Below are 15979 nucleotides of genomic sequence, written 5' to 3' on the forward strand. Positions count from 1 at the left end.
CATCTGTGCTTAGTGAGAAAGGAGGGAGCATAACAGGTTTTAATACAAACTATAGCCCATTGCTAAATGTAAACAAATCCTACACCTATAGCTTCAGCTCTGCCTGTTTAGCAATCAAGGTGCACGAGGCCGGCGCAAGCCACCTCACCCTAGGCCAGTCTTCTAGACTTCCAGAAGTGTTTCAGAGGCCTGGTCCTACTCCCCGTATAGCTCAGGTTTCTCTTCATTCACGCATAAATCTTTCGCCTTTTACTAAAGAGTTCCGTGGAGAGGAACGTTGATGAGTTCAACTTATTTTTGTGGGCTTTGCTGTAGCAAAGCTGTACCTGTGTCTGGCAAAAAAAAGATTGACAGCTATCTGTTAGGGGTGGAGTCTGCCTAACATGTATATGTGTCTGACAAAAGAGATTGACAGCTATCTGTTGGGGGAGGAGTCTGGCTGCCATGTATGTGTGTCTGACAAAAGAGATTGACAGGTATCTGTTGGGGGTGGAGTCTGGCTACCATTCTGGAGTCACCGCTTTACTGTGGGGTGTTCTTCAGGCCAGAGGAAAGAACAGGTTATCGCTTCTCGGCCTTTTGGCTAAGATCACGTGTAGTATCTGTTCTTATCAGTTTAATATCTGATACGTCCTCCATTCGAGGACTCTATATTAAACGGATTTTTAGAGCAGGGAGCTGGAAGAGGGGCTTGCTCCGTCCGCTCCACGCATCGACCTGGTATTGCAGTACCTCCAGGAACGGTGCACCTTCTGAAAAGGTTCAAAGAAAGAAAGAAAGAAAGAAAGAAAGAAAAAGACTGGGGTTTTTTTTTCTTTGGGGAGGGGCAGCCACGTCTCTGGCTAGTCATTGTTCATATCGGCTCCTTCTTTGGGGCCACCACAAAGACCAGAACCATAGGAGTGGCTAGAAAGAAGTAAGGGAAGCCACTCCAACCCCACAGACAGTTCTAGGATGGCTTAAACACTGACTGAGTGGGTGGGTAATGGCTGTCTCTATAAGTGATTGGGAACTAGTAATCTGGCTCAGTGTAAGGTGACTTGAGCACCCCACCTCCAGCCTGACATCTTTTATAGCTCCCACAGAAGAAAAAGAGCAAAGTGCCTTATGGTACTTAAAAAAAAAAAAAAAAAAAAAAAAACATGTAATTTGCAAATGTTTCATCTGTGCTTAGTGAGAAAGGAGGGAGCATAACAGGTTTTAATACAAACTATAGCCCATTGCTAAATGTAAACAAATCCTACACCTATAGCTTCAGCTCTGCCTGTTTAGCAATCAAGGTGCACGAGGCCGGCGCAAGCCACCTCACCCTAGGCCAGTCTTCTAGACTTCCAGAAGTGTTTCAGAGGCCTGGTCCTACTCCCCGTATAGCTCAGGTTTCTCTTCATTCACGCATAAATCTTTCGCCTTTTACTAAAGAGTTCCGTGGAGAGGAACGTTGATGAGTTCAACTTATTTTTGTGGGCTTTGCTGTAGCAAAGCTGTACCTGTGTCTGGCAAAAAAAAGATTGACAGCTATCTGTTAGGGGTGGAGTCTGCCTAACATGTATATGTGTCTGACAAAAGAGATTGACAGCTATCTGTTGGGGGAGGAGTCTGGCTGCCATGTATGTGTGTCTGACAAAAGAGATTGACAGGTATCTGTTGGGGGTGGAGTCTGGCTACCATTCTGGAGTCACCGCTTTACTGTGGGGTGTTCTTCAGGCCAGAGGAAAGAACAGGTTATCGCTTCTCGGCCTTTTGGCTAAGATCAAGTGTAGTATCTGTTCTTATCAGTTTAATATCTGATACGTCCTCCATTCGAGGACTCTATATTAAACGGATTTTTAGAGCAGGGAGCTGGAAGAGGGGCTTGCTCCGTCCGCTCCACGCATCGACCTGGTATTGCAGTACCTCCAGGAACGGTGCACCTTCTGAAAAGGTTCAAAGAAAGAAAGAAAGAAAGAAAGAAAGAAAAAGACTGGGGTTTTTTTTTCTTTGGGGAGGGGCAGCCACATCTCTGGCTAGTCATTGTTCATATCGGCTCCTTCTTTGGGGCCACCACAAAGACCAGAACCATAGGAGTGGCTAGAAAGAAGTAAGGGAAGCTTACTCCAACCCCACAGACAGTTCTAGGATGGCTTAAACACTGACTGAGTGGGTGGGTAATGGCTGTCTCTATAAGTGATTGGGAACTAGTAATCTGGCTCAGTGTAAGGTGACTTGAGCACCCCACCTCCAGCCTGACATCTTTTATAGCTCCCACAGAAGAAAAAGAGCAAAGTGCCTTATGGTACTTAAAAAAAAAAAAAAAAAAAAAAAAAAAAAAACCATGTAATTTGCAAATGTTTCATCTGTGCTTAGTGAGAAAGGAGGGAGCATAACAGGTTTTAATACAAACTATAGCCCATTGCTAAATGTAAACAAATCCTACACCTATAGCTTCAGCTCTGCCTGTTTAGCAATCAAGGTGCACGAGGCCGGCGCAAGCCACCTCACCCTAGGCCAGTCTTCTAGACTTCCAGAAGTGTTTCAGAGGCCTGGTCCTACTCCCCGTATAGCTCAGGTTTCTCTTCATTCACGCATAAATCTTTCGCCTTTTACTAAAGATTTCCGTGGAGAGGAACGTTGATGAGTTCAACTTATTTTTGTGGGCTTTGCTGTAGCAAAGCTGTACCTGTGTCTGGCAAAAAAAAGATTGACAGCTATCTGTTAGGGGTGGAGTCTGCCTAACATGTATATGTGTCTGACAAAAGAGATTGACAGGTATCTGTTGGGGGTGGAGTCTGGCTACCATTCTGGAGTCACCGCTTTACTGTGGGGTGTTCTTCAGGCCAGAGGAAAGAACAGGTTATCGCTTCTCGGCCTTTTGGCTAAGATCAAGTGTAGTATCTGTTCTTATCAGTTTAATATCTGATACGTCCTCCATTCGAGGACTCTATATTAAACGGATTTTTAGAGCAGGGAGCTGGAAGAGGGGCTTGCTCCGTCCGCTCCACGCATCGACCTGGTATTGCAGTACCTCCAGGAACGGTGCACCTTCTGAAAAGGTTCAAAGAAAGAAAGAAAGAAAGAAAGAAAGAAAAAGACTGGGGTTTTTTTTTCTTTGGGGAGGGGCAGCCACATCTCTGGCTAGTCATTGTTCATATCGGCTCCTTCTTTGGGGCCACCACAAAGACCAGAACCATAGGAGTGGCTAGAAAGAAGTAAGGGAAGCTTACTCCAACCCCACAGACAGTTCTAGGATGGCTTAAACACTGACTGAGTGGGTGGGTAATGGCTGTCTCTATAAGTGATTGGGAACTAGTAATCTGGCTCAGTGTAAGGTGACTTGAGCACCCCACCTCCAGCCTGACATCTTTTATAGCTCCCACAGAAGAAAAAGAGCAAAGTGCCTTATGGTACTTAAAAAAAAAAAAAAACAAAAAAAAAAAACCATGTAATTTGCAAATGTTTCATCTGTGCTTAGTGAGAAAGGAGGGAGCATAACAGGTTTTAATACAAACTATAGCCCATTGCTAAATGTAAACAAATCCTACACCTATAGCTTCAGCTCTGCCTGTTTAGCAATCAAGGTGCACGAGGCCGGCGCAAGCCACCTCACCCTAGGCCAGTCTTCTAGACTTCCAGAAGTGTTTCAGAGGCCTGGTCCTACTCCCCGTATAGCTCAGGTTTCTCTTCATTCACGCATAAATCTTTCGCCTTTTACTAAAGATTTCCGTGGAGAGGAACGTTGATGAGTTCAACTTATTTTTGTGGGCTTTGCTGTAGCAAAGCTGTACCTGTGTCTGGCAAAAAAAAGATTGACAGCTATCTGTTAGGGGTGGAGTCTGCCTAACATGTATATGTGTCTGACAAAAGAGATTGACAGGTATCTGTTGGGGGTGGAGTCTGGCTACCATTCTGGAGTCACCGCTTTACTGTGGGGTGTTCTTCAGGCCAGAGGAAAGAACAGGTTATCGCTTCTCGGCCTTTTGGCTAAGATCAAGTGTAGTATCTGTTCTTATCAGTTTAATATCTGATACGTCCTCCATTCGAGGACTCTATATTAAACGGATTTTTAGAGCAGGGAGCTGGAAGAGGGGCTTGCTCCGTCCGCTCCACGCATCGACCTGGTATTGCAGTACCTCCAGGAACGGTGCACCTTCTGAAAAGGTTCAAAGAAAGAAAGAAAGAAAGAAAGAAAGAAAAAGACTGGGGTTTTTTTTTCTTTGGGGAGGGGCAGCCACATCTCTGGCTAGTCATTGTTCATATCGGCTCCTTCTTTGGGGCCACCACAAAGACCAGAACCATAGGAGTGGCTAGAAAGAAGTAAGGGAAGCTTACTCCAACCCCACAGACAGTTCTAGGATGGCTTAAACACTGACTGAGTGGGTGGGTAATGGCTGTCTCTATAAGTGATTGGGAACTAGTAATCTGGCTCAGTGTAAGGTGACTTGAGCACCCCACCTCCAGCCTGACATCTTTTATAGCTCCCACAGAAGAAAAAGAGCAAAGTGCCTTATGGTACTTAAAAAAAAAAAAAAAAAAAAAAAAAAAAAAACATGTAATTTGCAAATGTTTCATCTGTGCTTAGTGAGAAAGGAGGGAGCATAACAGGTTTTAATACAAACTATAGCCCATTGCTAAATGTAAACAAATCCTACACCTATAGCTTCAGCTCTGCCTGTTTAGCAATCAAGGTGCACGAGGCCGGCGCAAGCCACCTCACCCTAGGCCAGTCTTCTAGACTTCCAGAAGTGTTTCAGAGGCCTGGTCCTACTCCCCGTATAGCTCAGGTTTCTCTTCATTCACGCATAAATCTTTCGCCTTTTACTAAAGATTTCCGTGGAGAGGAACGTTGATGAGTTCAACTTATTTTTGTGGGCTTTGCTGTAGCAAAGCTGTACCTGTGTCTGGCAAAAAAAAGATTGACAGCTATCTGTTAGGGGTGGAGTCTGCCTAACATGTATATGTGTCTGACAAAAGAGATTGACAGGTATCTGTTGGGGGTGGAGTCTGGCTACCATTCTGGAGTCACCGCTTTACTGTGGGGTGTTCTTCAGGCCAGAGGAAAGAACAGGTTATCGCTTCTCGGCCTTTTGGCTAAGATCAAGTGTAGTATCTGTTCTTATCAGTTTAATATCTGATACGTCCTCCATTCGAGGACTCTATATTAAACGGATTTTTAGAGCAGGGAGCTGGAAGAGGGGCTTGCTCCGTCCGCTCCACGCATCGACCTGGTATTGCAGTACCTCCAGGAACGGTGCACCTTCTGAAAAGGTTCAAAGAAAGAAAGAAAGAAAGAAAGAAAGAAAAAGACTGGGGTTTTTTTTTCTTTGGGGAGGGGCAGCCACATCTCTGGCTAGTCATTGTTCATATCGGCTCCTTCTTTGGGGCCACCACAAAGACCAGAACCATAGGAGTGGCTAGAAAGAAGTAAGGGAAGCTTACTCCAACCCCACAGACAGTTCTAGGATGGCTTAAACACTGACTGAGTGGGTGGGTAATGGCTGTCTCTATAAGTGATTGGGAACTAGTAATCTGGCTCAGTGTAAGGTGACTTGAGCACCCCACCTCCAGCCTGACATCTTTTATAGCTCCCACAGAAGAAAAAGAGCAAAGTGCCTTATGGTACTTAAAAAAAAAAAAAAAAAAAAAAAAAAAAAAAACATGTAATTTGCAAATGTTTCATCTGTGCTTAGTGAGAAAGGAGGGAGCATAACAGGTTTTAATACAAACTATAGCCCATTGCTAAATGTAAACAAATCCTACACCTATAGCTTCAGCTCTGCCTGTTTAGCAATCAAGGTGCACGAGGCCGGCGCAAGCCACCTCACCCTAGGCCAGTCTTCTAGACTTCCAGAAGTGTTTCAGAGGCCTGGTCCTACTCCCCGTATAGCTCAGGTTTCTCTTCATTCACGCATAAATCTTTCGCCTTTTACTAAAGATTTCCGTGGAGAGGAACGTTGATGAGTTCAACTTATTTTTGTGGGCTTTGCTGTAGCAAAGCTGTACCTGTGTCTGGCAAAAAAAAGATTGACAGCTATCTGTTAGGGGTGGAGTCTGCCTAACATGTATATGTGTCTGACAAAAGAGATTGACAGGTATCTGTTGGGGGTGGAGTCTGGCTACCATTCTGGAGTCACCGCTTTACTGTGGGGTGTTCTTCAGGCCAGAGGAAAGAACAGGTTATCGCTTCTCGGCCTTTTGGCTAAGATCAAGTGTAGTATCTGTTCTTATCAGTTTAATATCTGATACGTCCTCCATTCGAGGACTCTATATTAAACGGATTTTTAGAGCAGGGAGCTGGAAGAGGGGCTTGCTCCGTCCGCTCCACGCATCGACCTGGTATTGCAGTACCTCCAGGAACGGTGCACCTTCTGAAAAGGTTCAAAGAAAGAAAGAAAGAAAGAAAGAAAGAAAAAGACTGGGGTTTTTTTTTCTTTGGGGAGGGGCAGCCACATCTCTGGCTAGTCATTGTTCATATCGGCTCCTTCTTTGGGGCCACCACAAAGACCAGAACCATAGGAGTGGCTAGAAAGAAGTAAGGGAAGCTTACTCCAACCCCACAGACAGTTCTAGGATGGCTTAAACACTGACTGAGTGGGTGGGTAATGGCTGTCTCTATAAGTGATTGGGAACTAGTAATCTGGCTCAGTGTAAGGTGACTTGAGCACCCCACCTCCAGCCTGACATCTTTTATAGCTCCCACAGAAGAAAAAGAGCAAAGTGCCTTATGGTACTTAAAAAAAAAAAAAAAAAAAAAAAAAAAAAACATGTAATTTGCAAATGTTTCATCTGTGCTTAGTGAGAAAGGAGGGAGCATAACAGGTTTTAATACAAACTATAGCCCATTGCTAAATGTAAACAAATCCTACACCTATAGCTTCAGCTCTGCCTGTTTAGCAATCAAGGTGCACGAGGCCGGCGCAAGCCACCTCACCCTAGGCCAGTCTTCTAGACTTCCAGAAGTGTTTCAGAGGCCTGGTCCTACTCCCCGTATAGCTCAGGTTTCTCTTCATTCACGCATAAATCTTTCGCCTTTTACTAAAGATTTCCGTGGAGAGGAACGTTGATGAGTTCAACTTATTTTTGTGGGCTTTGCTGTAGCAAAGCTGTACCTGTGTCTGGCAAAAAAAAGATTGACAGCTATCTGTTAGGGGTGGAGTCTGCCTAACATGTATATGTGTCTGACAAAAGAGATTGACAGGTATCTGTTGGGGGTGGAGTCTGGCTACCATTCTGGAGTCACCGCTTTACTGTGGGGTGTTCTTCAGGCCAGAGGAAAGAACAGGTTATCGCTTCTCGGCCTTTTGGCTAAGATCAAGTGTAGTATCTGTTCTTATCAGTTTAATATCTGATACGTCCTCCATTCGAGGACTCTATATTAAACGGATTTTTAGAGCAGGGAGCTGGAAGAGGGGCTTGCTCCGTCCGCTCCACGCATCGACCTGGTATTGCAGTACCTCCAGGAACGGTGCACCTTCTGAAAAGGTTCAAAGAAAGAAAGAAAGAAAGAAAGAAAGAAAAAGACTGGGGTTTTTTTTTCTTTGGGGAGGGGCAGCCACATCTCTGGCTAGTCATTGTTCATATCGGCTCCTTCTTTGGGGCCACCACAAAGACCAGAACCATAGGAGTGGCTAGAAAGAAGTAAGGGAAGCCACTCCAACCCCACAGACAGTTCTAGGATGGCTTAAACACTGACTGAGTGGGTGGGTAATGGCTGTCTCTATAAGTGATTGGGAACTAGTAATCTGGCTCAGTGTAAGGTGACTTGAGCACCCCACCTCCAGCCTGACATCTTTTATAGCTCCCACAGAAGAAAAAGAGCAAAGTGCCTTATGGTACTTAAAAAAAAAAAAAAAAAAAAAAAAAAAAAACATGTAATTTGCAAATGTTTCATCTGTGCTTAGTGAGAAAGGAGGGAGCATAACAGGTTTTAATACAAACTATAGCCCATTGCTAAATGTAAACAAATCCTACACCTATAGCTTCAGCTCTGCCTGTTTAGCAATCAAGGTGCACGAGGCCGGCGCAAGCCACCTCACCCTAGGCCAGTCTTCTAGACTTCCAGAAGTGTTTCAGAGGCCTGGTCCTACTCCCCGTATAGCTCAGGTTTCTCTTCATTCACGCATAAATCTTTCGCCTTTTACTAAAGATTTCCGTGGAGAGGAACGTTGATGAGTTCAACTTATTTTTGTGGGCTTTGCTGTAGCAAAGCTGTACCTGTGTCTGGCAAAAAAAAGATTGACAGCTATCTGTTAGGGGTGGAGTCTGCCTAACATGTATATGTGTCTGACAAAAGAGATTGACAGGTATCTGTTGGGGGTGGAGTCTGGCTACCATTCTGGAGTCACCGCTTTACTGTGGGGTGTTCTTCAGGCCAGAGGAAAGAACAGGTTATCGCTTCTCGGCCTTTTGGCTAAGATCAAGTGTAGTATCTGTTCTTATCAGTTTAATATCTGATACGTCCTCCATTCGAGGACTCTATATTAAACGGATTTTTAGAGCAGGGAGCTGGAAGAGGGGCTTGCTCCGTCCGCTCCACGCATCGACCTGGTATTGCAGTACCTCCAGGAACGGTGCACCTTCTGAAAAGGTTCAAAGAAAGAAAGAAAGAAAGAAAGAAAGAAAAAGACTGGGGTTTTTTTTTCTTTGGGGAGGGGCAGCCACATCTCTGGCTAGTCATTGTTCATATCGGCTCCTTCTTTGGGGCCACCACAAAGACCAGAACCATAGGAGTGGCTAGAAAGAAGTAAGGGAAGCTTACTCCAACCCCACAGACAGTTCTAGGATGGCTTAAACACTGACTGAGTGGGTGGGTAATGGCTGTCTCTATAAGTGATTGGGAACTAGTAATCTGGCTCAGTGTAAGGTGACTTGAGCACCCCACCTCCAGCCTGACATCTTTTATAGCTCCCACAGAAGAAAAAGAGCAAAGTGCCTTATGGTACTTAAAAAAAAAAAAAAAACAAAAAAAAAAAAAACATGTAATTTGCAAATGTTTCATCTGTGCTTAGTGAGAAAGGAGGGAGCATAACAGGTTTTAATACAAACTATAGCCCATTGCTAAATGTAAACAAATCCTACACCTATAGCTTCAGCTCTGCCTGTTTAGCAATCAAGGTGCACGAGGCCGGCGCAAGCCACCTCACCCTAGGCCAGTCTTCTAGACTTCCAGAAGTGTTTCAGAGGCCTGGTCCTACTCCCCGTATAGCTCAGGTTTCTCTTCATTCACGCATAAATCTTTCGCCTTTTACTAAAGATTTCCGTGGAGAGGAACGTTGATGAGTTCAACTTATTTTTGTGGGCTTTGCTGTAGCAAAGCTGTACCTGTGTCTGGCAAAAAAAAGATTGACAGCTATCTGTTAGGGGTGGAGTCTGCTTAACATGTATATGTGTCTGACAAAAGAGATTGACAGGTATCTGTTGGGGGTGGAGTCTGGCTACCATTCTGGAGTCACCGCTTTACTGTGGGGTGTTCTTCAGGCCAGAGGAAAGAACAGGTTATCGCTTCTCGGCCTTTTGGCTAAGATCGAGTGTAGTATCTGTTCTTATCAGTTTAATATCTGATACGTCCTCCATTCGAGGACTCTATATTAAACGGATTTTTAGAGCAGGGAGCTGGAAGAGGGGCTTGCTCCGTCCGCTCCACGCATCGACCTGGTATTGCAGTACCTCCAGGAACGGTGCACCTTCTGAAAAGGTTCAAAGAAAGAAAGAAAGAAAGAAAGAAAGAAAAAGACTGGGGTTTTTTTTTCTTTGGGGAGGGGCAGCCACATCTCTGGCTAGTCATTGTTCATATCGGCTCCTTCTTTGGGGCCACCACAAAGACCAGAACCATAGGAGTGGCTAGAAAGAAGTAAGGGAAGCTTACTCCAACCCCACAGACAGTTCTAGGATGGCTTAAACACTGACTGAGTGGGTGGGTAATGGCTGTCTCTATAAGTGATTGGGAACTAGTAATCTGGCTCAGTGTAAGGTGACTTGAGCACCCCACCTCCAGCCTGACATCTTTTATAGCTCCCACAGAAGAAAAAGAGCAAAGTGCCTTATGGTACTTAAAAAAAAAAAAAAAAAAAAAAAAAAAAAACATGTAATTTGCAAATGTTTCATCTGTGCTTAGTGAGAAAGGAGGGAGCATAACAGGTTTTAATACAAACTATAGCCCATTGCTAAATGTAAACAAATCCTACACCTATAGCTTCAGCTCTGCCTGTTTAGCAATCAAGGTGCACGAGGCCGGCGCAAGCCACCTCACCCTAGGCCAGTCTTCTAGACTTCCAGAAGTGTTTCAGAGGCCTGGTCCTACTCCCCGTATAGCTCAGGTTTCTCTTCATTCACGCATAAATCTTTCGCCTTTTACTAAAGATTTCCGTGGAGAGGAACGTTGATGAGTTCAACTTATTTTTGTGGGCTTTGCTGTAGCAAAGCTGTACCTGTGTCTGGCAAAAAAAAGATTGACAGCTATCTGTTAGGGGTGGAGTCTGCCTAACATGTATATGTGTCTGACAAAAGAGATTGACAGGTATCTGTTGGGGGTGGAGTCTGGCTACCATTCTGGAGTCACCGCTTTACTGTGGGGTGTTCTTCAGGCCAGAGGAAAGAACAGGTTATCGCTTCTCGGCCTTTTGGCTAAGATCAAGTGTAGTATCTGTTCTTATCAGTTTAATATCTGATACGTCCTCCATTCGAGGACTCTATATTAAACGGATTTTTAGAGCAGGGAGCTGGAAGAGGGGCTTGCTCCGTCCGCTCCACGCATCGACCTGGTATTGCAGTACCTCCAGGAACGGTGCACCTTCTGAAAAGGTTCAAAGAAAGAAAGAAAGAAAGAAAGAAAGAAAAAGACTGGGGTTTTTTTTTTCTTTGGGGAGGGGCAGCCACATCTCTGGCTAGTCATTGTTCATATCGGCTCCTTCTTTGGGGCCACCACAAAGACCAGAACCATAGGAGTGGCTAGAAAGAAGTAAGGGAAGCTTACTCCAACCCCACAGACAGTTCTAGGATGGCTTAAACACTGACTGAGTGGGTGGGTAATGGCTGTCTCTATAAGTGATTGGGAACTAGTAATCTGGCTCAGTGTAAGGTGACTTGAGCACCCCACCTCCAGCCTGACATCTTTTATAGCTCCCACAGAAGAAAAAGAGCAAAGTGCCTTATGGTACTTAAAAAAAAAAAAAAAAAAAAAAAAAAAAAAACATGTAATTTGCAAATGTTTCATCTGTGCTTAGTGAGAAAGGAGGGAGCATAACAGGTTTTAATACAAACTATAGCCCATTGCTAAATGTAAACAAATCCTACACCTATAGCTTCAGCTCTGCCTGTTTAGCAATCAAGGTGCACGAGGCCGGCGCAAGCCACCTCACCCTAGGCCAGTCTTCTAGACTTCCAGAAGTGTTTCAGAGGCCTGGTCCTACTCCCCGTATAGCTCAGGTTTCTCTTCATTCACGCATAAATCTTTCGCCTTTTACTAAAGATTTCCGTGGAGAGGAACGTTGATGAGTTCAACTTATTTTTGTGGGCTTTGCTGTAGCAAAGCTGTACCTGTGTCTGGCAAAAAAAAGATTGACAGCTATCTGTTAGGGGTGGAGTCTGCCTAACATGTATATGTGTCTGACAAAAGAGATTGACAGGTATCTGTTGGGGGTGGAGTCTGGCTACCATTCTGGAGTCACCGCTTTACTGTGGGGTGTTCTTCAGGCCAGAGGAAAGAACAGGTTATCGCTTCTCGGCCTTTTGGCTAAGATCAAGTGTAGTATCTGTTCTTATCAGTTTAATATCTGATACGTCCTCCATTCGAGGACTCTATATTAAACGGATTTTTAGAGCAGGGAGCTGGAAGAGGGGCTTGCTCCGTCCGCTCCACGCATCGACCTGGTATTGCAGTACCTCCAGGAACGGTGCACCTTCTGAAAAGGTTCAAAGAAAGAAAGAAAGAAAGAAAGAAAGAAAAAGACTGGGGTTTTTTTTTCTTTGGGGAGGGGCAGCCACATCTCTGGCTAGTCATTGTTCATATCGGCTCCTTCTTTGGGGCCACCACAAAGACCAGAACCATAGGAGTGGCTAGAAAGAAGTAAGGGAAGCTTACTCCAACCCCACAGACAGTTCTAGGATGGCTTAAACACTGACTGAGTGGGTGGGTAATGGCTGTCTCTATAAGTGATTGGGAACTAGTAATCTGGCTCAGTGTAAGGTGACTTGAGCACCCCACCTCCAGCCTGACATCTTTTATAGCTCCCACAGAAGAAAAAGAGCAAAGTGCCTTATGGTACTTAAAAAAAAAAAAAAAAAAAAAAAAAAAAAAACATGTAATTTGCAAATGTTTCATCTGTGCTTAGTGAGAAAGGAGGGAGCATAACAGGTTTTAATACAAACTATAGCCCATTGCTAAATGTAAACAAATCCTACACCTATAGCTTCAGCTCTGCCTGTTTAGCAATCAAGGTGCACGAGGCCGGCGCAAGCCACCTCACCCTAGGCCAGTCTTCTAGACTTCCAGAAGTGTTTCAGAGGCCTGGTCCTACTCCCCGTATAGCTCAGGTTTCTCTTCATTCACGCATAAATCTTTCGCCTTTTACTAAAGATTTCCGTGGAGAGGAACGTTGATGAGTTCAACTTATTTTTGTGGGCTTTGCTGTAGCAAAGCTGTACCTGTGTCTGGCAAAAAAAAGATTGACAGCTATCTGTTAGGGGTGGAGTCTGCCTAACATGTATATGTGTCTGACAAAAGAGATTGACAGGTATCTGTTGGGGGTGGAGTCTGGCTACCATTCTGGAGTCACCGCTTTACTGTGGGGTGTTCTTCAGGCCAGAGGAAAGAACAGGTTATCGCTTCTCGGCCTTTTGGCTAAGATCAAGTGTAGTATCTGTTCTTATCAGTTTAATATCTGATACGTCCTCCATTCGAGGACTCTATATTAAACGGATTTTTAGAGCAGGGAGCTGGAAGAGGGGCTTGCTCCGTCCGCTCCACGCATCGACCTGGTATTGCAGTACCTCCAGGAACGGTGCACCTTCTGAAAAGGTTCAAAGAAAGAAAGAAAGAAAGAAAGAAAGAAAAAGACTGGGGTTTTTTTTTCTTTGGGGAGGGGCAGCCACATCTCTGGCTAGTCATTGTTCATATCGGCTCCTTCTTTGGGGCCACCACAAAGACCAGAACCATAGGAGTGGCTAGAAAGAAGTAAGGGAAGCCACTCCAACCCCACAGACAGTTCTAGGATGGCTTAAACACTGACTGAGTGGGTGGGTAATGGCTGTCTCTATAAGTGATTGGGAACTAGTAATCTGGCTCAGTGTAAGGTGACTTGAGCACCCCACCTCCAGCCTGACATCTTTTATAGCTCCCACAGAAGAAAAAGAGCAAAGTGCCTTATGGTACTTTAAAAAAAAAAAAAAAAAACAAAAAAAAAACATGTAATTTGCAAATGTTTCATCTGTGCTTAGTGAGAAAGGAGGGAGCATAACAGGTTTTAATACAAACTATAGCCCATTGCTAAATGTAAACAAATCCTACACCTATAGCTTCAGCTCTGCCTGTTTAGCAATCAAGGTGCACGAGGCCGGCGCAAGCCACCTCACCCTAGGCCAGTCTTCTAGACTTCCAGAAGTGTTTCAGAGGCCTGGTCCTACTCCCCGTATAGCTCAGGTTTCTCTTCATTCACGCATAAATCTTTCGCCTTTTACTAAAGATTTCCGTGGAGAGGAACGTTGATGAGTTCAACTTATTTTTGTGGGCTTTGCTGTAGCAAAGCTGTACCTGTGTCTGGCAAAAAAAAGATTGACAGCTATCTGTTAGGGGTGGAGTCTGCCTAACATGTATATGTGTCTGACAAAAGAGATTGACAGGTATCTGTTGGGGGTGGAGTCTGGCTACCATTCTGGAGTCACCGCTTTACTGTGGGGTGTTCTTCAGGCCAGAGGAAAGAACAGGTTATCGCTTCTCGGCCTTTTGGCTAAGATCAAGTGTAGTATCTGTTCTTATCAGTTTAATATCTGATACGTCCTCCATTCGAGGACTCTATATTAAACGGATTTTTAGAGCAGGGAGCTGGAAGAGGGGCTTGCTCCGTCCGCTCCACGCATCGACCTGGTATTGCAGTACCTCCAGGAACGGTGCACCTTCTGAAAAGGTTCAAAGAAAGAAAGAAAGAAAGAAAGAAAGAAAAAGACTGGGGTTTTTTTTTCTTTGGGGAGGGGCAGCCACATCTCTGGCTAGTCATTGTTCATATCGGCTCCTTCTTTGGGGCCACCACAAAGACCAGAACCATAGGAGTGGCTAGAAAGAAGTAAGGGAAGCTTACTCCAACCCCACAGACAGTTCTAGGATGGCTTAAACACTGACTGAGTGGGTGGGTAATGGCTGTCTCTATAAGTGATTGGGAACTAGTAATCTGGCTCAGTGTAAGGTGACTTGAGCACCCCACCTCCAGCCTGACATCTTTTATAGCTCCCACAGAAGAAAAAGAGCAAAGTGCCTTATGGTACTTAAAAAAAAAAAAAAAAAAAAAAAAAAAAAAACATGTAATTTGCAAATGTTTCATCTGTGCTTAGTGAGAAAGGAGGGAGCATAACAGGTTTTAATACAAACTATAGCCCATTGCTAAATGTAAACAAATCCTACACCTATAGCTTCAGCTCTGCCTGTTTAGCAATCAAGGTGCACGAGGCCGGCGCAAGCCACCTCACCCTAGGCCAGTCTTCTAGACTTCCAGAAGTGTTCAGAGGCCTGGTCCTACTCCCCGTATAGCTCAGGTTTCTCTTCATTCACGCATAAATCTTTCGCCTTTTACTAAAGATTTCCGTGGAGAGGAACGTTGATGAGTTCAACTTATTTTTGTGGGCTTTGCTGTAGCAAAGCTGTACCTGTGTCTGGCAAAAAAAAGATTGACAGCTATCTGTTAGGGGTGGAGTCTGCTTAACATGTATATGTGTCTGACAAAAGAGATTGACAGGTATCTGTTGGGGGTGGAGTCTGGCTACCATTCTGGAGTCACCGCTTTACTGTGGGGTGTTCTTCAGGCCAGAGGAAAGAACAGGTTATCGCTTCTCGGCCTTTTGGCTAAGATCGAGTGTAGTATCTGTTCTTATCAGTTTAATATCTGATACGTCCTCCATTCGAGGACTCTATATTAAACGGATTTTAGAGCAGGGAGCTGGAAGAGGGGCTTGCTCCGTCCGCTCCACGCATCGACCTGGTATTGCAGTACCTCCAGGAACGGTGCACCTTCTGAAAAGGTTCAAAGAAAGAAAGAAAGAAAGAAAGAAAGAAAAAGACTGGGGTTTTTTTTCTTTGGGGAGGGGCAGCCACATCTCTGGCTAGTCATTGTTCATATCGGCTCCTTCTTTGGGGCCACCACAAAGACCAGAACCATAGGAGTGGCTAGAAAGAAGTAAGGGAAGCTTACTCCAACCCCACAGACAGTTCTAGGATGGCTTAAACACTGACTGAGTGGGTGGGTAATGGCTGTCTCTATAAGTGATTGGGAACTAGTAATCTGGCTCAGTGTAAGGTGACTTGAGCACCCCACCTCCAGCCTGACATCTTTATAGCTCCCACAGAAGAAAAAGAGCAAAGTGCCTTATGGTACTTAAAAAAAAAAAAAAAAAAAAAAAAAAAAAACATGTAATTTGCAAATGTTTCATCTGTGCTTAGTGAGAAAGGAGGGAGCATAACAGGTTTTAATACAAACTATAGCCCATTGCTAAATGTAAACAAATCCTACACCTATAGCTTCAGCTCTGCCTGTTTAGCAATCAAGGTGCACGAGGCCGGCGCAAGCCACCTCACCCTAGGCCAGTCTTCTAGACTTCCAGAAGTGTTTCAGAGGCCTGGTCCTACTCCCCGTATAGCTCAGGTTTCTCTTCATTCACGCATAAATCTTTCGCCTTTTACTAAAGATTTCCGTGGAGAGGAACGTTGATGAGTTCAACTTATTTTTGTGGGCTTTGCTGTAGCAAAGCTGTACCTGTGTCTGGCAAAAAAAAGATTGACAGCTATCTGTTAGGGGTGGAGTCT

The 15979-nt window shown here is 44.6% G+C and overlaps 29 non-coding genes across 29 annotated transcripts; all 29 read left to right on the forward strand.

Moving 5' to 3' along the window:
* Positions 1-207: 207 nt before the first annotated feature.
* Positions 208-322, forward strand: LOC128321587 (U5 spliceosomal RNA). The gene has a single exon (XR_008305182.1). It is a non-coding gene; the product is annotated as a U5 spliceosomal RNA (small nuclear RNA).
* A 241-nt stretch (positions 323-563) lies between these two features.
* Positions 564-754, forward strand: LOC128321367 (U2 spliceosomal RNA). Its single transcript, XR_008304967.1, has one exon. It is a non-coding gene; the product is annotated as a U2 spliceosomal RNA (small nuclear RNA).
* Positions 755-1368: 614 nt separating this feature from the next.
* Positions 1369-1483, forward strand: LOC128321589 (U5 spliceosomal RNA). Its single transcript, XR_008305183.1, has one exon. It is a non-coding gene; the product is annotated as a U5 spliceosomal RNA (small nuclear RNA).
* Positions 1484-1724: 241 nt separating this feature from the next.
* On the forward strand, positions 1725-1915 carry LOC128321612 (U2 spliceosomal RNA). Its single transcript, XR_008305206.1, has one exon. It is a non-coding gene; the product is annotated as a U2 spliceosomal RNA (small nuclear RNA).
* A 622-nt stretch (positions 1916-2537) lies between these two features.
* On the forward strand, positions 2538-2652 carry LOC128321399 (U5 spliceosomal RNA). Its single transcript, XR_008304995.1, has one exon. It is a non-coding gene; the product is annotated as a U5 spliceosomal RNA (small nuclear RNA).
* Positions 2653-2832: 180 nt separating this feature from the next.
* Positions 2833-3023, forward strand: LOC128321268 (U2 spliceosomal RNA). Its single transcript, XR_008304870.1, has one exon. It is a non-coding gene; the product is annotated as a U2 spliceosomal RNA (small nuclear RNA).
* A 619-nt stretch (positions 3024-3642) lies between these two features.
* LOC128321400 (U5 spliceosomal RNA) lies at positions 3643-3757 on the forward strand. Its single transcript, XR_008304996.1, has one exon. It is a non-coding gene; the product is annotated as a U5 spliceosomal RNA (small nuclear RNA).
* Positions 3758-3937: 180 nt separating this feature from the next.
* Positions 3938-4128, forward strand: LOC128321280 (U2 spliceosomal RNA). The gene has a single exon (XR_008304882.1). It is a non-coding gene; the product is annotated as a U2 spliceosomal RNA (small nuclear RNA).
* Positions 4129-4749: 621 nt separating this feature from the next.
* On the forward strand, positions 4750-4864 carry LOC128321402 (U5 spliceosomal RNA). Its single transcript, XR_008304998.1, has one exon. It is a non-coding gene; the product is annotated as a U5 spliceosomal RNA (small nuclear RNA).
* A 180-nt stretch (positions 4865-5044) lies between these two features.
* LOC128321292 (U2 spliceosomal RNA) lies at positions 5045-5235 on the forward strand. Its single transcript, XR_008304894.1, has one exon. It is a non-coding gene; the product is annotated as a U2 spliceosomal RNA (small nuclear RNA).
* A 622-nt stretch (positions 5236-5857) lies between these two features.
* On the forward strand, positions 5858-5972 carry LOC128321403 (U5 spliceosomal RNA). The gene has a single exon (XR_008304999.1). It is a non-coding gene; the product is annotated as a U5 spliceosomal RNA (small nuclear RNA).
* A 180-nt stretch (positions 5973-6152) lies between these two features.
* LOC128321304 (U2 spliceosomal RNA) lies at positions 6153-6343 on the forward strand. The gene has a single exon (XR_008304906.1). It is a non-coding gene; the product is annotated as a U2 spliceosomal RNA (small nuclear RNA).
* A 620-nt stretch (positions 6344-6963) lies between these two features.
* LOC128321405 (U5 spliceosomal RNA) lies at positions 6964-7078 on the forward strand. The gene has a single exon (XR_008305000.1). It is a non-coding gene; the product is annotated as a U5 spliceosomal RNA (small nuclear RNA).
* Positions 7079-7258: 180 nt separating this feature from the next.
* Positions 7259-7449, forward strand: LOC128321316 (U2 spliceosomal RNA). The gene has a single exon (XR_008304918.1). It is a non-coding gene; the product is annotated as a U2 spliceosomal RNA (small nuclear RNA).
* Positions 7450-8068: 619 nt separating this feature from the next.
* Positions 8069-8183, forward strand: LOC128321406 (U5 spliceosomal RNA). Its single transcript, XR_008305001.1, has one exon. It is a non-coding gene; the product is annotated as a U5 spliceosomal RNA (small nuclear RNA).
* A 180-nt stretch (positions 8184-8363) lies between these two features.
* LOC128321329 (U2 spliceosomal RNA) lies at positions 8364-8554 on the forward strand. The gene has a single exon (XR_008304930.1). It is a non-coding gene; the product is annotated as a U2 spliceosomal RNA (small nuclear RNA).
* Positions 8555-9175: 621 nt separating this feature from the next.
* On the forward strand, positions 9176-9290 carry LOC128321407 (U5 spliceosomal RNA). The gene has a single exon (XR_008305002.1). It is a non-coding gene; the product is annotated as a U5 spliceosomal RNA (small nuclear RNA).
* Positions 9291-9470: 180 nt separating this feature from the next.
* On the forward strand, positions 9471-9661 carry LOC128321365 (U2 spliceosomal RNA). The gene has a single exon (XR_008304965.1). It is a non-coding gene; the product is annotated as a U2 spliceosomal RNA (small nuclear RNA).
* A 620-nt stretch (positions 9662-10281) lies between these two features.
* Positions 10282-10396, forward strand: LOC128321408 (U5 spliceosomal RNA). Its single transcript, XR_008305003.1, has one exon. It is a non-coding gene; the product is annotated as a U5 spliceosomal RNA (small nuclear RNA).
* Positions 10397-10576: 180 nt separating this feature from the next.
* LOC128321342 (U2 spliceosomal RNA) lies at positions 10577-10767 on the forward strand. Its single transcript, XR_008304942.1, has one exon. It is a non-coding gene; the product is annotated as a U2 spliceosomal RNA (small nuclear RNA).
* A 622-nt stretch (positions 10768-11389) lies between these two features.
* LOC128321409 (U5 spliceosomal RNA) lies at positions 11390-11504 on the forward strand. The gene has a single exon (XR_008305004.1). It is a non-coding gene; the product is annotated as a U5 spliceosomal RNA (small nuclear RNA).
* A 180-nt stretch (positions 11505-11684) lies between these two features.
* On the forward strand, positions 11685-11875 carry LOC128321354 (U2 spliceosomal RNA). The gene has a single exon (XR_008304954.1). It is a non-coding gene; the product is annotated as a U2 spliceosomal RNA (small nuclear RNA).
* Positions 11876-12496: 621 nt separating this feature from the next.
* On the forward strand, positions 12497-12611 carry LOC128321410 (U5 spliceosomal RNA). Its single transcript, XR_008305006.1, has one exon. It is a non-coding gene; the product is annotated as a U5 spliceosomal RNA (small nuclear RNA).
* Positions 12612-12791: 180 nt separating this feature from the next.
* Positions 12792-12982, forward strand: LOC128321366 (U2 spliceosomal RNA). The gene has a single exon (XR_008304966.1). It is a non-coding gene; the product is annotated as a U2 spliceosomal RNA (small nuclear RNA).
* Positions 12983-13601: 619 nt separating this feature from the next.
* LOC128321411 (U5 spliceosomal RNA) lies at positions 13602-13716 on the forward strand. The gene has a single exon (XR_008305007.1). It is a non-coding gene; the product is annotated as a U5 spliceosomal RNA (small nuclear RNA).
* A 180-nt stretch (positions 13717-13896) lies between these two features.
* Positions 13897-14087, forward strand: LOC128321378 (U2 spliceosomal RNA). The gene has a single exon (XR_008304978.1). It is a non-coding gene; the product is annotated as a U2 spliceosomal RNA (small nuclear RNA).
* Positions 14088-14707: 620 nt separating this feature from the next.
* On the forward strand, positions 14708-14822 carry LOC128321412 (U5 spliceosomal RNA). Its single transcript, XR_008305008.1, has one exon. It is a non-coding gene; the product is annotated as a U5 spliceosomal RNA (small nuclear RNA).
* A 180-nt stretch (positions 14823-15002) lies between these two features.
* LOC128321386 (U2 spliceosomal RNA) lies at positions 15003-15192 on the forward strand. Its single transcript, XR_008304986.1, has one exon. It is a non-coding gene; the product is annotated as a U2 spliceosomal RNA (small nuclear RNA).
* Positions 15193-15810: 618 nt separating this feature from the next.
* On the forward strand, positions 15811-15925 carry LOC128321414 (U5 spliceosomal RNA). Its single transcript, XR_008305010.1, has one exon. It is a non-coding gene; the product is annotated as a U5 spliceosomal RNA (small nuclear RNA).
* The last annotated feature ends 54 nt before the right edge of the window (positions 15926-15979 follow it).

Source organism: Pangasianodon hypophthalmus, chromosome 18 (assembly GCF_027358585.1).
Source record: "Pangasianodon hypophthalmus isolate fPanHyp1 chromosome 18, fPanHyp1.pri, whole genome shotgun sequence".
Lineage (NCBI taxonomy): Eukaryota > Metazoa > Chordata > Actinopteri > Siluriformes > Pangasiidae > Pangasianodon > Pangasianodon hypophthalmus.